The 13,897-nt window shown below is 38.6% G+C and overlaps 1 protein-coding gene across 4 annotated transcripts in view; it reads right to left on the bottom strand.

Annotated features, from left to right (window-relative positions):
* hycc1 (hyccin PI4KA lipid kinase complex subunit 1) overlaps window positions 1–13,312 on the bottom strand; it is a 38,459-nt gene extending 25,147 nt beyond the window's left edge. For 3 of the 4 annotated variants that reach the window (XR_008648187.2, XR_008648186.2, XM_055219666.2), the window contains exon 1: window positions 13,145–13,312. The gene's annotated coding sequence lies outside the window, so the exon portion shown is untranslated. Of the gene's footprint in view, window positions 1–6,728; window positions 6,852–13,144 lie in introns of those variants that run through there. The other variant, XM_055219667.2, reaches the window with a different exon arrangement.
* Window positions 13,313–13,897: the final 585 nt, after the last annotated feature.

The raw sequence follows: 13,897 nt of genomic DNA, 5'->3' as shown, positions 1-13,897 counted from the left end.
TTCCCACAAACAAACTGCTGCGTGTGATGTTGCGTAACTCCGCCCTGTCCTGTCAGTGGCACAGCGAAACATGGAGGAGAACTCAAACACTGTTTAACTGAGCAGCAGGATCATCTAGTGCCCAAAAGAAGCACAGTACTTTTTTTTAAGAAGTACTCGCGAATGTGCAGGCACCTGTGACAAAAATACGGAATGCGCGATCGGGTTTTTCCCGCACACGCGCTCAGTTTAATCTACCGATGGGTCTCTAAGCAGCCCGGGTAATGTCATCACATCTCACTCACTCAAAACCGCGAAAAGACGCGCCCGCGTGAGTTTAATTAGACACTTCAGAGATGACGGAGAGAGAGAACGGGAGAACTTCTAGTCTACTTTAACACCAAAAGCATTACAGATGAGAATAAATGGCTTAGACATCAGTGCCCAGTTAAGAAAAATGGATTGAATACAAGAAACGTGTAAAGGATACAGTCCAAGTATGTATTTTGCCCTACTCATCTCATTACAATATGCTATCTGGATACAACTTATTATGTATGTATCTTATGTCTATAATTAGTCATGGGGGTTGTATGATTCTTTGGTTCATAATTTCCCATTCTGAAAGTTTCATCAATTGTACATAATGACATGCAACATCTGCATAGAGTTAAGTCTATTTAATATTTTTCAGTAATGCAGTTATTTTGGGAAAAATGTTAATAATTGCATTGCAGGCTGATTTAAGGTGTGCCCTAAACTTTCCAACCTTGTCAATGAACTATGAGGCAAAAAATAATCGTTTATTAATCGTAACCGATGTCAAATGTTAGATTAACCGAGGTTTTGATTTTAGGTCAAATCGCCCAGCCCTAGTGCCACTAGACAATAGTACCGTGTATCGCCGATCTTTAGACATATCGCCAATAGCAGGCTTTTATGATGATAGTTGGTGATGTTTTTTTTTATTGTTTCACATTAACATGCACATTGCGTGCTTTTCCTCGAATGGGGGTTTATGGGCTTCACTTTACGCAAGAGAGCTTGTAGACATAGGATTCCTTGCACGCATGTCATGGACTTAATGCGCGCGTCTTGGACTCCTAGCATCTGAAATAAATCCAGTGCTTCATGACCAGCTGCGCTTCTCTGTCTCGTATCTGAAGTCTGAACATTAGGGCTGCAAGATTAATCGTTTTTAAAACGAAAACGCGATGTGAATGGATGCGATTTTCGAATCGCAAGAAATGCGATTATTTCGATTCAAAACTATTAAATATAACAATCATCTAGTACGCAGTTTTTGACAGTTCGCTTCATGTGCATTTTACGTTTGATGCCGTTTAGACCAATAGAGTGCATGAACACTGAGGTGCTGACTACACGTCATAACACCATTTGGAAAACATGAGCGCGAGCAGCAGTTCAACTCCTCAACAAAGTGTACGGCAATATGATTTCCGCGATGCGGAAAACACGGACAGAATCGCGAAATGCATACAAATGGAATTAACTGCACAACGCGGAATGTCATGAAGTTGGCAGATTTTGGATTCAGTCATTTTAAAAACGCATTATAACTCATTAACCGGCAAATGAAAGGACAGAAATGCGCGAAAACATTTCCCTTTTGTGTAATGTTAGACTTAAAGAAAGGTGTGTATACGTCCGTTTCTCGTCATGCATCGCAAACAATGACAAGCGCCTCATCAGACTATAAGCAGGTTTCATTAAAGCCCGGAACACAGCAGACGAAACAGGTACATTATACTTTCTTGCACGCGCACATCTGCACCGCTTTGAATATTTACAGGCACGAGGGTTCATGAAGCGCGCACACAGAGAGCAGTCAGCACACGCGTGATCACTAAACTTAAGTTTTCTTTCTTGTCTAAGTGAACATAAACAGCTGGATGTTTATCAGTATATTGAAGCAGAGCAGTTTTAAAGCTGTCTTGTGTCTTAAAGTGACAGTAACCTGGTGCTTTCTGTGTCAGAAATGTTTATTACACACCAAAAATTAAAATCACTCCTTACTCTTAACTGAACAAGCTTCTGCAGCTCCACATTTAAAATCCTACGGTGAGGACTGTGCAGTCTTTTATTTGTATTTTTTGCTTATGTTAAATCATAGATTCTAATAACTAATATATTTACATTTATTACAGATGCCTGAAAAGTAAAACAAGATGAGTATAGTCTTATGATTAAAAGAAAAACTAAACATTTGCTTGTCAGATGCATTGTTGTAGTGACAGCCAAAATACATTGGCCTATATGTTATTTTAAATAAAAATTTCAAAAAAAAATTAAAATTGTATTTTTTTAATGTTCTTAGATTAAAAAAAAGTTTGTCTGCAGAATAGCAAAGTCCTGCAGACAACTTGGTACAATGTTTAAGAGGTTTTAAATAAACAGTAGCACAGCATCTTTCTTTGGTGCTATTAAAACCACCACAACAAACCTGGATGTACCTCTTTTATTATATACTAATGAATCGCACTTTAAATCGCGAATCGCAATTTTGATCAGAAAAATCGCAATTAGATTTTTTCTCCGAATCGTGCAGCCCTACTGAACATAAACTAAAGTAGGAATCCTTATGTATTTGTTCAGTTTTATGTGTTTCATGCGAGCTGATGCAAACTATCCCTTTTGTTTAAAATATAACCCGCTGCAACCGAAAGATGTTAAACTCAACATGACAAGTGACATCAAAGAGAAAAAAATGGTATGCAACAAGTTTTACTATTATAATCTTTAATTTTTTATTTTAAGCCTTAAAAATAGAGCTGGAATGATTAATCGTGCGATTCTGCTTGCTATGCTTCTTCTCAATGAATTGTGGTGAAATGCCGCTACATCCAAAAGCCAGAGGGCGCTCTCATGCAGAAACTCAATATGCGCCACAGAAGACGTACCATTTACACATGCAGCTTGTTTCAGGAAATGCCTATAAGCATATTTATATCACTGTTCTTCAAACCTTTTCAGGTATTTTCATGATAAAGAATATGTATAATGATTGTTTGACGCGTGTTGCTTTTTCAAATGCACGTTATAAACAACTCAAACGCATAGTAATTTTAGACTGATAGGGAATTACAGATCAAAGAGTCACAATACATTAAAAGGTCTGTGCATAATATCGACTTTGCGATTCAGAATCGATTTCAGACAGGTATTATTAGTATGAACCGTGCCAGACCTATTAAATAAAAAGTTTGTCCAGTTTTTAAATAGTAAAACGTCTTTAAATGGCAAAATAAAAAATAAACAAAACGCACTGAGTTTTCTCAATCTGCTAGTGAGGACATTTTGCAACAGATTACCAAATTTTTTTCGATCTTCAACTTTAGACCTTGATGATTTTTAACATTATTCGTTATTAATGAAATAAGCCAAATTATATGATAGTGATATACATGCATGTTATAAAATAAACAAGAAGTGTCTAACTCAATAAGCGGACAGCTCGCGCTGTATGAAGCAGGTGGTGGTGCGGAAGCATTTACTATTCGATAATGGCATTCGTTGACAACTACTTCCATAATCAAATATTGATTAGTTGATGTAGCCCTTAATTTAATTTGAATTGTAGGCTTTTAAACTATTACATTATGTGTTTCTACTGTATAAAACTCCGTGACACAAACTTTTGGATCAAATGTCCAGAAATGACATTTCTAGATACAAATACATAGATGGGTACATACAGTAACATTCTAGAAGAGTTATAGGATATGAATGTGATAAAGCAATTTCTGACAAAACAGGACTGTGTTCTGTATCATAAACAATCGCTTTCTTACTTTATGTCTGGCCACAGTACTGACTCCCTGTAGATAATCTGTGGTTTTGCATCCACTTCAGATATGAAAGCAGAGAAACCTCAATTTTAAATCCACTTTTAAAAATCTAATAAACCTACATCAAATTACTTTGGAGCACATAAACAGAGCCGTTCAACAAGAAGGGTAAGAGATACTCGTAGAGCAGGAGTGAAGTGAGAAAAACAAAGTCAAACCATCATGACACAACATCCTCAGGAACCTGAACACGTCAGGAAAAACGGCAACTTCAGGAAGCCTGACAGCGAACAGGCAACCACCTTATCACTAAACCAATACAAGTTTCTAAACAAAATAAGAAACGGTGACATAGGAAAGACATCAGCATTAATCTTGAGTATATTTGCTGAGACAGTTTTTCTTATAACCAAGTCAAATTTCATACCGTGGGTTCACACCAGCCGCGTTTAAGGCGTCAAATTCGCATGTACCGTGCCCAGTTTGCCACTTGAACAGTTTGAGTTTACTCGCTTAATTTGCGCGTAAATTTCTAATCATCAAGACATTCACATGGAAATTCACGTCATGGGAGGGGCTTCTGCGACTCCGCTCGCTTCCTGTAATTACGTCACTACTAGAGCAAGCTCCTGATTGGTTACGCGGCACGTTTTTCCGCCAAAGTTCACATTTTTCAACTTGTGCGTTTTCCGTGGCAACGCTCTAGAGGCGTCAACGCGTCTTCACATTGACTTAACATTGAAATCACACGCGCTTGACGCCTCTACCACGGCTGGTGGGAACGCAGCAATAGACTTCGTCCAGAATTCAAACTTCTTTTGTACTGTGGTTTTAAGACAGCGCGAGTAGATGATTATGAGCCCACCAATGTGCCGTGGCGGGTTTAGGCGTGGTATGGGCAGCCACCTAGGGCACCAAGCACTAATGCGCAACCAGGATTTACTCGCTCATTTTGCACGACCTATCAATTGTTTTATGTCTCCAGGTGCTCAGTTAATCTAACGATGTGTCTACGCAGCCCCGCGTGAAGTCGAACACAGATTCAACCAGGAACAGGTGCAGAGATAACGCTTAATGTTCGATTAACAAGCTTCGATTGTCATTCGGTAAAATTAACTGAAATTTATAATTCTTAGTCAATCTACTTCTGTTTTTCATCTCTCAGTCAGTAGAAATGTCATTAACACCCAGTGATGCACTGGAAAAACCATCATTTACAGTGAAACTAGCACAATTTAGAAAAATACCTTGTGTACATTTTTGGTCATACCACTCAGCACTACGGTATTGTCTCATTCCGTAATCCGCTGGCAAGAAATACTGATACTAGAGATCGACTGATATATTTGTTTCCCGGTATTTCCATAGATATACAAGCATTTTCCTATTATCGGTAATCGGTATTGTAAAATCGGATTGAACAATAAACTTCGCCATCTTGTGGCTGTTTTGCGCTGGACTGCCATTTAAATCACAGCGTTTGAGGAAAGGAGACAACAAAAACAACAGCTGAGAAACGCTAAATTAAATTGGTTTCTCTGTTATTTATGCTTATTAGTAGCCTCATAAAATCATGTTCATATTGCTCACCGGGTTGAAGGCTGAAACACAGCCATCACATGTAACTTACAAGATTTACCCTAAGTTACATTAACAATTACTATTTTGCTAAAACATCTTAATAAATGTAGGTGGATATGAATTTAATAGGGATGCACGATATATCGGCCGACATATCGTTATCGGCCGATAACTGCTTATTTTTAACATTATCGGTTATCGGTCTGATAGCAAAACTAGGCCGATAAATGAAAGCCGATAAATGATGGATTATCTTGGTTTGTTTAACCACTTCACTTGCTCATTGCTGGCCATGTGGAGTTTTGATTGGTGCTTTCTGTGATATAGCACGAAGATGACACGTGTTGCGGGCTTAATTCTAGTGCAAAGACAAGATGTCCGCGGTCTGGGAGTTTGTCATTGTGAAAATAATATGAATATTTATCGGCCTATATATATATACACCGGTTATCGGCCCCCCAAATATAAAGAGTTATCGGTATCGACCAAAATTTCCATATCGGTGCATCCCTAGAATTAATTATTTAATAACTCTGCAAGCTATCAGTATGATACAGTTAATGCACGAGTAAAAGCATAAACAAACAGCGCAATGTTTATCAATGTATTATTCCAGTGATATTATTTATTAATATTATTCCTCACTCTTTCAGACCTCTCTATTTATTACTTTGTATGCAAAGAGGTAGTGATTGTTATTATTATAAGGGTTTGTTCAGTTCACTAGTGTTGTAATAATTGTGTCAAAACAGAAGTAAAACAGTAAATAAAAATCGGTTTAGCATATCGGTTATCGGGCAAATAAGCAGACAAATGATTGGTATCAGTAATAAAAAAATCTGTATCAGTCGATCACTAACCGATACATTACTAAAACTTAATATACCGCCTAGCCCTAGTACAAAGTATAAGAAAAAAAATCTTGAATGCTTCTCTATAGACAAGACAGAATAGAATAGATACAATAGTTAAAACACAAAATATACACATGTACAGAAGTATACAAAAAAAGGAACAATTGCTTGACAATAAAGTGACAAGACAATGAGTCTTGGATTTGGCATTTTTAAGTGAACTGTTCCATTAAGTTCTGTAAGTATTTTACATATAAACAACAATAAAAATCCAATAAAGCTTCACTCATTTCATAAGATTGAAATCTAGTAGATTAGTTGTCCGCACACCCGGAGCTGACTGGAAAAATTTCCCATACTCAAGACATGACACAAACTTCACACTGCCGCCGAGTCTGTGACTCACTCAACCATACATATACACACTCACTAACACACACACACACACAGAGACACAAACACACTTCTGATTGTATCTGACAGACATGGTGTTAAGTGTACTTACTGCGTTTAAAAACCCTCAGGTCGAAATGACAGAGAAATATCCCAGCACAGCCAGAGCTCAGCTTCATTGCACAAACATTTCTTCATTTCCTGTTTCAAACCTTGCAAGCCCCACCCACCCACGCCCGTCCGGCACTGTCACGGCACAAGGGAACACGAGGACCAATCAGATCCCAGGAGGTTTCTTTTGGAGGGGTGTGGCAGAAATCTTGCCCGTCTGCTTCGACCAGTGCTGGCAGACTCATGCCAGCGACACAAAAACAACCTCACATCCGCAGGGTTTCTGAATGAATGAAATCAAACTGGGACTTAACAGGATATGACGAGATTCTTGTTTAAACTGGCCTCTGGGAGATGCGGTGACCCAGAATGACCAATGAGTCCAGAAAACCACCCTAAAACACCCACGAGGCATCCGTTTGATTAAATCCACAGCAATGTAAAGCCCATTATAACACATCAACTCCCACACTGTGCTGAATAATGGCAGGAAAGCCCATCTGGCCCAGTGCCTTTTATCACGACTGGATGATGTGAGAGTGTGTTAGACTTTGGGCTTCATGGGTTGATAGATTACAGATGAATAAATGAACAGAAAGACAGAGAAACTGAAAGTTAAAGAAAACAGACAGTCATTTGATAGGAATTAGGGATGCATGATATATCGGCCGACATATCGTTATCGGACGATAACTGCTTATTTTTAATATTATCGGTTATCTGTCTGATAGCAAAATTAGGCTGATAAATAAAAGCCAAAATTTCCATATCGGTGCATCCCTAATAGGAATAGAGACATGCATTGCATCTATTGGCGCTTTTCCATTGCATACTACCCCACGGTTTAGGTCGGGTAAGCTCACCTCACTTTGGCTTGGTTAGCTTTCCATCGAGTTTAGTAACACTTCGCAGTGGGAGGGATTATAGGCGTGTCGTTATATTTGCACTGCCTACGGCTGTGACATCATACAAGTGAGAGCATTGTTGTACATTTATTTATTTCTCAGTTCGCCACAAAATTAAAATTGACCACCACAAATTGATGTTTGCACGTCTTATTTATCACTACCTCTGTCTCACATGACAGTTTCTGTACAAACACCCGTGGCGTCAGTCGACGGCGCTCCGCTGAGCCTCATTTATGTTGCATTTAAGCATATATGCGGGCGTGTGCATCAGTGATCTACAGTGTTTTTGCTTCACGTTTTGGTATTAGCTCGCGTCGCTTGGAACCCCAACCCAGGTTGTACTCAGCAACTTGGAAACCCTACTGCCTTAATTAGGTTGTCAAAAAAAATTCACTGCACAAAAGGCCGTCAAGTGCAATGGAAAAGCGCCATATGACAGCTTAAAATGTGATCTAGGTAGGCAGCTCACTATGTTGGCAACAGAAAAGCCCAAATCAGCACTTTCTTAAGACCAACTAACCAGAAAATTTAAATGGAAATTTTAAATTTAACAGATTATTAGAAACATACAAAATGTACAAATTTGAAGCATTATCGTATTGCATATCATTTATCCAACCCATTCTCATGAAATGCGTATAAGTAGTATGCAGTATGAAAAGACATGCAATACATATAATATACACCAGTGCTTCCCATATACTTAATACGGCGCATCTTTTCATGACGTTTTATGTACTTTTTCTGTTTTTTTTTTAAATGATTGTTGCTTGGGCTTGGGATTTGCTTTAGGATGTCATTTCATGTAGGCTATAGGTTTCTCAATGTGTTTGTCTATTTTTAAAACATGGCCGCTGCTTGGAGTTGGGGTTAGAATTGGGGTTTGGGTAAATGGTAAAAAAAAAGAGAAACCAATACGTAAAACCACACGTAAAGATGCACCGTATTAAGTAAACGGGAAGTATTGGGGTATCATATCCACGCAAAATTGGAATTTGGTGTATGTATTTCACGACGTTTCACACTGCGTGCTATTTTTTATACGCTAATCATGTGAATGGGCTGCGTTTATCCCATCATTTAGCAAGTTATCACATTTTTTATCAGTATTGTGCTTTTGCAGCCCTATAAAAACTACAAATCTGTGTGACTGGACTTGAGAAAGCTCCTGTAGTTTTGTCTCCGATATAACATCGCATCATAGTAATGGATAGAAATTTCAAAAAAGCACAGAGGAATATGGGTTCAGCTAATCTACACAATGAGAGAACCAACTCGGTTTCATGAATATTGGCTTTGATTTAGCTCAGTTTTGTCAAACAAAGTTACTGTTATCTCCACAAGAATATTTTGCTAAGGTTGTATGGACTTTTCTTGTGCCTTTTGTTATTTCACAGCTCAGTCCTCATTCACTTACATTGTGCTGATACAAATACTGAGAAAAATCGATGTACTCTTTTCTGTTCCTCCAGGTTCCACCAAAGATGAAAGTTTTAAATTTGCCTTAATTTCTCATTTACTCCTGACAGAATTGATCCCTTTATGCTAAAAAAAACCAGCATTTATTGAGGAAACTAAAAGGCGAGTCATTTTGGAGTTTCTGAATAACAGTCCTGAATGATCTCACATGTTTATGAGATATTCAGTCTGACATCACTACCATTATCAAACACACTTTATATAACATCTTTTATAAAGCACTAATGCATCTAGACTCCAGGCACCGTTTAAAGAATTATGCAACTCGCATCACAGCCGTCTGAGTAACACTTATATAAAGAGGAGAATCTGAGAACAGGCATTACAACCATGTGAAACACACCAGAAACTTTTATGGTCAACTGAAGACACAGAGACAAAATTACATAATTTCTTCATATACCGCAAACAAGTTTCACTTCCAGTTTTTATCCATTTAGCTTAATGGCAGAACTAGGGTTGTGCCGATAGATGATTCTATCAGGTATCTACATTCATCAGACATATGTCCGATAGCGGGCTTTCATAACGATAGTTGCTGATAGTTATTATTCAGGGTTTCCCGCAGCACTTTGCAGTTCGGGCAGCCCGCCTAAGCTGGGAAACCCTACCCCCTTAACTAGGTCGTCCCAAAAAAAGTATAATTTCACAAAAGGCAATCAAGTGCATCTCAGAGAATAGCGCGGACGCGCTTCACACCGCGAGTGAGCACACGTGCCACACGGCCGAAATGAGAGAAAGACGTGGTCCGTCACTGTCTGGAGGATAACTGGCCAGTTGATAAAACATCTCAGAGAATAGCAGAGACGCGCTTCACACACAGCAAGCGTGCACGGCCGAAGGTCCGTCACTGTCTGGAGGATAGCCAGTTGATAAAACGCATGTCCGTGAGAACTGTAAGTGGACTTGTGTTTTAGGTTTATTTAAGCCTGTTATTGTATTAGTCTATAGCAGTGGTTCTCAAACTTTTTTAGCGTGCGGCCCCCCTTGTGTACGGTGCAGTCTTTCGTGCCCCCTCAAAGAAAATTTATGACAAAAAACTGTTCTAAAACTCAAGTTTTAATTAAACAAAACATATTTAATGATAGAAAGTAGTGCTGTTGACAAGTAGCCTAATTTTTATAGTTTTAATTGAACAGAATTCATGATAAATTAATGTATTTTATGAAAATGTCATAAAACTGGGGCCCCCCTGGCACCATCTCGCGGCCCTCCTGGGGGCCCCGGACCCCAGTTTGAGAACCACTGGTCTATAGTTCTTGCAATTTTAAAGCAAGTTAGCTGGTGAATTTGTTTTTTAAAGCAACCTCCTAGCCATGTTTCACGTGCCTGTTGATTCAATATAATTGTTGAGCGCTCTTGCTCACGTTATTTATGTGCATTATTTACATGCTACAGTAGTTTCACTCCTTTAAGATAATGTAAATAATAGTGGGAAATAATCAGTTTTTACAATCTTCGCACTATCTATCATCGTTTGCCAGACATTCTACAACATCTGCTTCAGTTGGTGTTTATTAACCCTTTAGTTTCACTTCATCACACAGCTATTCCCATTAGATGTAAAAACATTTAATTCATTAATAATCTAGTACGTGTTCATTTTCTGTCATAGTTTCTTAAAAATTAAGTTGTATTTGAGGGTTTTTAATAAAACTATTTTTATTTCATCATGACGCGTACGCCCCACTCATTTGATTGTCACATTCCCTGGCCCCTCCCACCTGCCCAACCCTACCACCTTAACTAACAAATTTTCTGCAGGTGACCCTGTTATCGTTATCATTTGTATGCTTTTTCTCGAATAAGAGGGTTCACTTTGCACGAGAGAGATGTAACGTGCACAGATTCCTTCTCGCACGCAACTCGGATTTAATGCACACATCTTGGACTCTTGTTTGGACCTGAACGTGCGCGGGATGGACTCCCAGCACCTGAACTTGTAATACGCACGATTCAGACTCTTCTTCGCACATGAGCTTGTAATACGCATGGCTCTGACATTTTTCTTGCACTAGAGAGGTTGTTAGGCACACAGGAGTTTAAAACAAGCAAGTGTGTTGTTCCTGCCCCCTGGCACGCAAATTTCAGAGCGCCTGGGCTTTAATGATGTGCTCGGATTAATGGCATCAGTTTTACAAAGGTTGCGGTAATGACAGTATTGCGCTTGGAGTAAATCAGCTTCTTTTTTGTCCACCAATCAAGTGACTTGTCATAAATGAGTAAACTATTGCCTCGCCCCCTGATACTATCATGTATTGGCGATCTCACAGGCTGACGATAGGACGATCTCAAATGGGGCATATCGCCCAACACTGGCAAAAGCATGTAGCGATGAAGCTTTACATCCCGTTGTTGAAAAATTGTAGAATGCTAAACCATATTTTTAAATCATGTTGTCTTAACCAAATGACATGACTCACTGAAAAAGCAGAATACCATTTTATAAGAGGACATTTCAGAAGATTAAAATTCAGACAATTCCAGGCCATTCAGGTCATCAGCTAAAAATTCATAAAAATTTAAGCTATTAAAGGAACCTTATAGTAACACAAGGCTTGTTTTTGTATTTGTGATGGCAGCTCAGAAGTGTTGAACCCTTAGGAGATGCTGGGGACGCTGTCAGCACCAATTAAACCAAACAAACTCTATGATACAACAATGCTATAAGCTATATTTCATTGATTTAAATCTGAGATTTATCTGTGTGTTATTCACATAGATCAGAGAGTGGACATCACTTCTGCTCTGACACAGAAACAAAATCCAGCACAAACTACAGCTCGCTCACATATTAATAACAGTACATGTCCACACTATCTAAATAAAGTGCCATTTAAAGGTCAGACGAAGAGCAGACATCATATCAGCCTTCAGGAGGAAAATAGAGACCGCAGAGGCTTGAAGGACAACAGTGGAAACACAAAACTATAATCAATAACGTTCTCCATGATTGTAGGCTTTTTATTATCGGCATGAAGTCTGGTCAACTTTTCCCCTAGAACCAACAATTATTCACAGACCTCCAGATCTACAGGAACCGACCCAAGTTTTGTTTAATCCATCAGGGGATACATACCATAATAATAATAATATATCTGCTTTACTTCCTTCTAAGTTCCTTCAGTCCGACATGTTAATCTAAGCATCTTTCAAAGATTAATGCCATCACTGTCAACCCTGTCACTTAGTACTTTCATCAAAAGTTGTGTAAAACCAGCCAGCTGTTGTCATGTATGTGTGCAAACACATAAAACAGTCAGTGTATGTGCCATTTGAGGTTAAACCAGTGGATCTGTGAATGAGTAAAACAGATTTATATTCTTAACAACACAAGCAAGGCCACATCTATACATCTGCTGTCAGATTTGAAGGACACGAGGATGAATGACATCACTACACAAATCACATTTCATTTACACTTATGCATCTAGATGCTTTGCTTTTATCCTTATTTTGTATCAGTATGCATGTTTTCTGGATTTTAAACCCATGACCTTTGTGCTGCTAATGCATTGCTTTACCAGTTGAGCAACAGGAACACAACTCTTCTCTTAAATGTTAGGGATCATTTCCTTTTAACATTGTAATCGCTGTAAAACTGGTTTATCTGCAATGATTGGGGAAGGAAACCGCATGACTGGTGTGTACAAAACATATTACGACACCCAGACATGCACATGCAAAATGCATCGCACACAAGTACGTATATAATGTTAACATGCATACAGACACACAAAAAAGTACTCAAAGATATATCCAGTCAGACACGCAACCCATACAACATTCAAACATATATGCATGCGCGCGCACTTTGACAGCTCCCGCATTACAAAGTGTGTTGTCAACATACACCATGCGCAGTGTGTGTCTTTCATTTACCCTTCTTAGTTTCCATTCACAAACACGTACAAGTTCAATAATCGCAGATGCTTTGACAAGCTCACTCACGAGATGTGCCACGCCATCCGTGCCTTCACACGAGACAAAGCAAAGGTCACAAGAACCCAATATTTCAACATTTACTCACTTATCATTGTATTTGCAGAGACTCTCTCCCGTTCGTCTCATTTATGTCTCGGTTAATCCACAAACTCGGTGAAATATCGCAGAGCACGCGCGAGTCCTTCAACAGTACTTTCTCACGCTTCAGTCTAACGTACTGTAGCGAGTTAGAATTTCTGATTGACAGCCGCACGGGCCAATGACAGAGAAGCATATAAAACTCAGCGACCCGTCCACAAATAGCAGCCAATCAGATGATCCCGCAGCCGGAGCTCGGCGGTTTCCATTAGCAGGGTAGGTTGCGTCTGTTGAGGGTGTGCAGTAATGTATCGTGTGTAATTCGCGATGGAAAAAAAAAACATTTTGCAAAACTTATGACAAGTATAGCAAGGATAATGTAGTTTAATTTTTTAATACATTTAATAACAAACAAAAATGTGATTACAGGCAAGAAAACATTTTAGTCTCTAACATACAATGTATTGGTGGTACCGTGCATACTGCTACAAAAAAGGCAAATATATTTCCCTACGACTTAATATCATTTTACATATCTTAAATACTTGTTTAGCATTATGTTGTACTTTGGACAAAGCATGCTTTATTGCCTATTCTAAACATCAATTGCAAAGTACATGTTTACTGTAAAAACAATTACAGTATGTTTAATGATTTTTTTTACAGAATATTTAGACAAAATTGATGAATATGTTAATTTAACTGGTGCACTTATAGCATTTCTATACAATTGTTTAACAAATGCATAAAATATATAATA

This window comes from Misgurnus anguillicaudatus, chromosome 20, assembly GCF_027580225.2.
Source record: "Misgurnus anguillicaudatus chromosome 20, ASM2758022v2, whole genome shotgun sequence".
NCBI lineage: Eukaryota > Metazoa > Chordata > Actinopteri > Cypriniformes > Cobitidae > Misgurnus > Misgurnus anguillicaudatus.
Note: the sequence above shows the minus strand (reverse complement) of the source record. Positions and strands in the feature narration are given on the sequence as shown.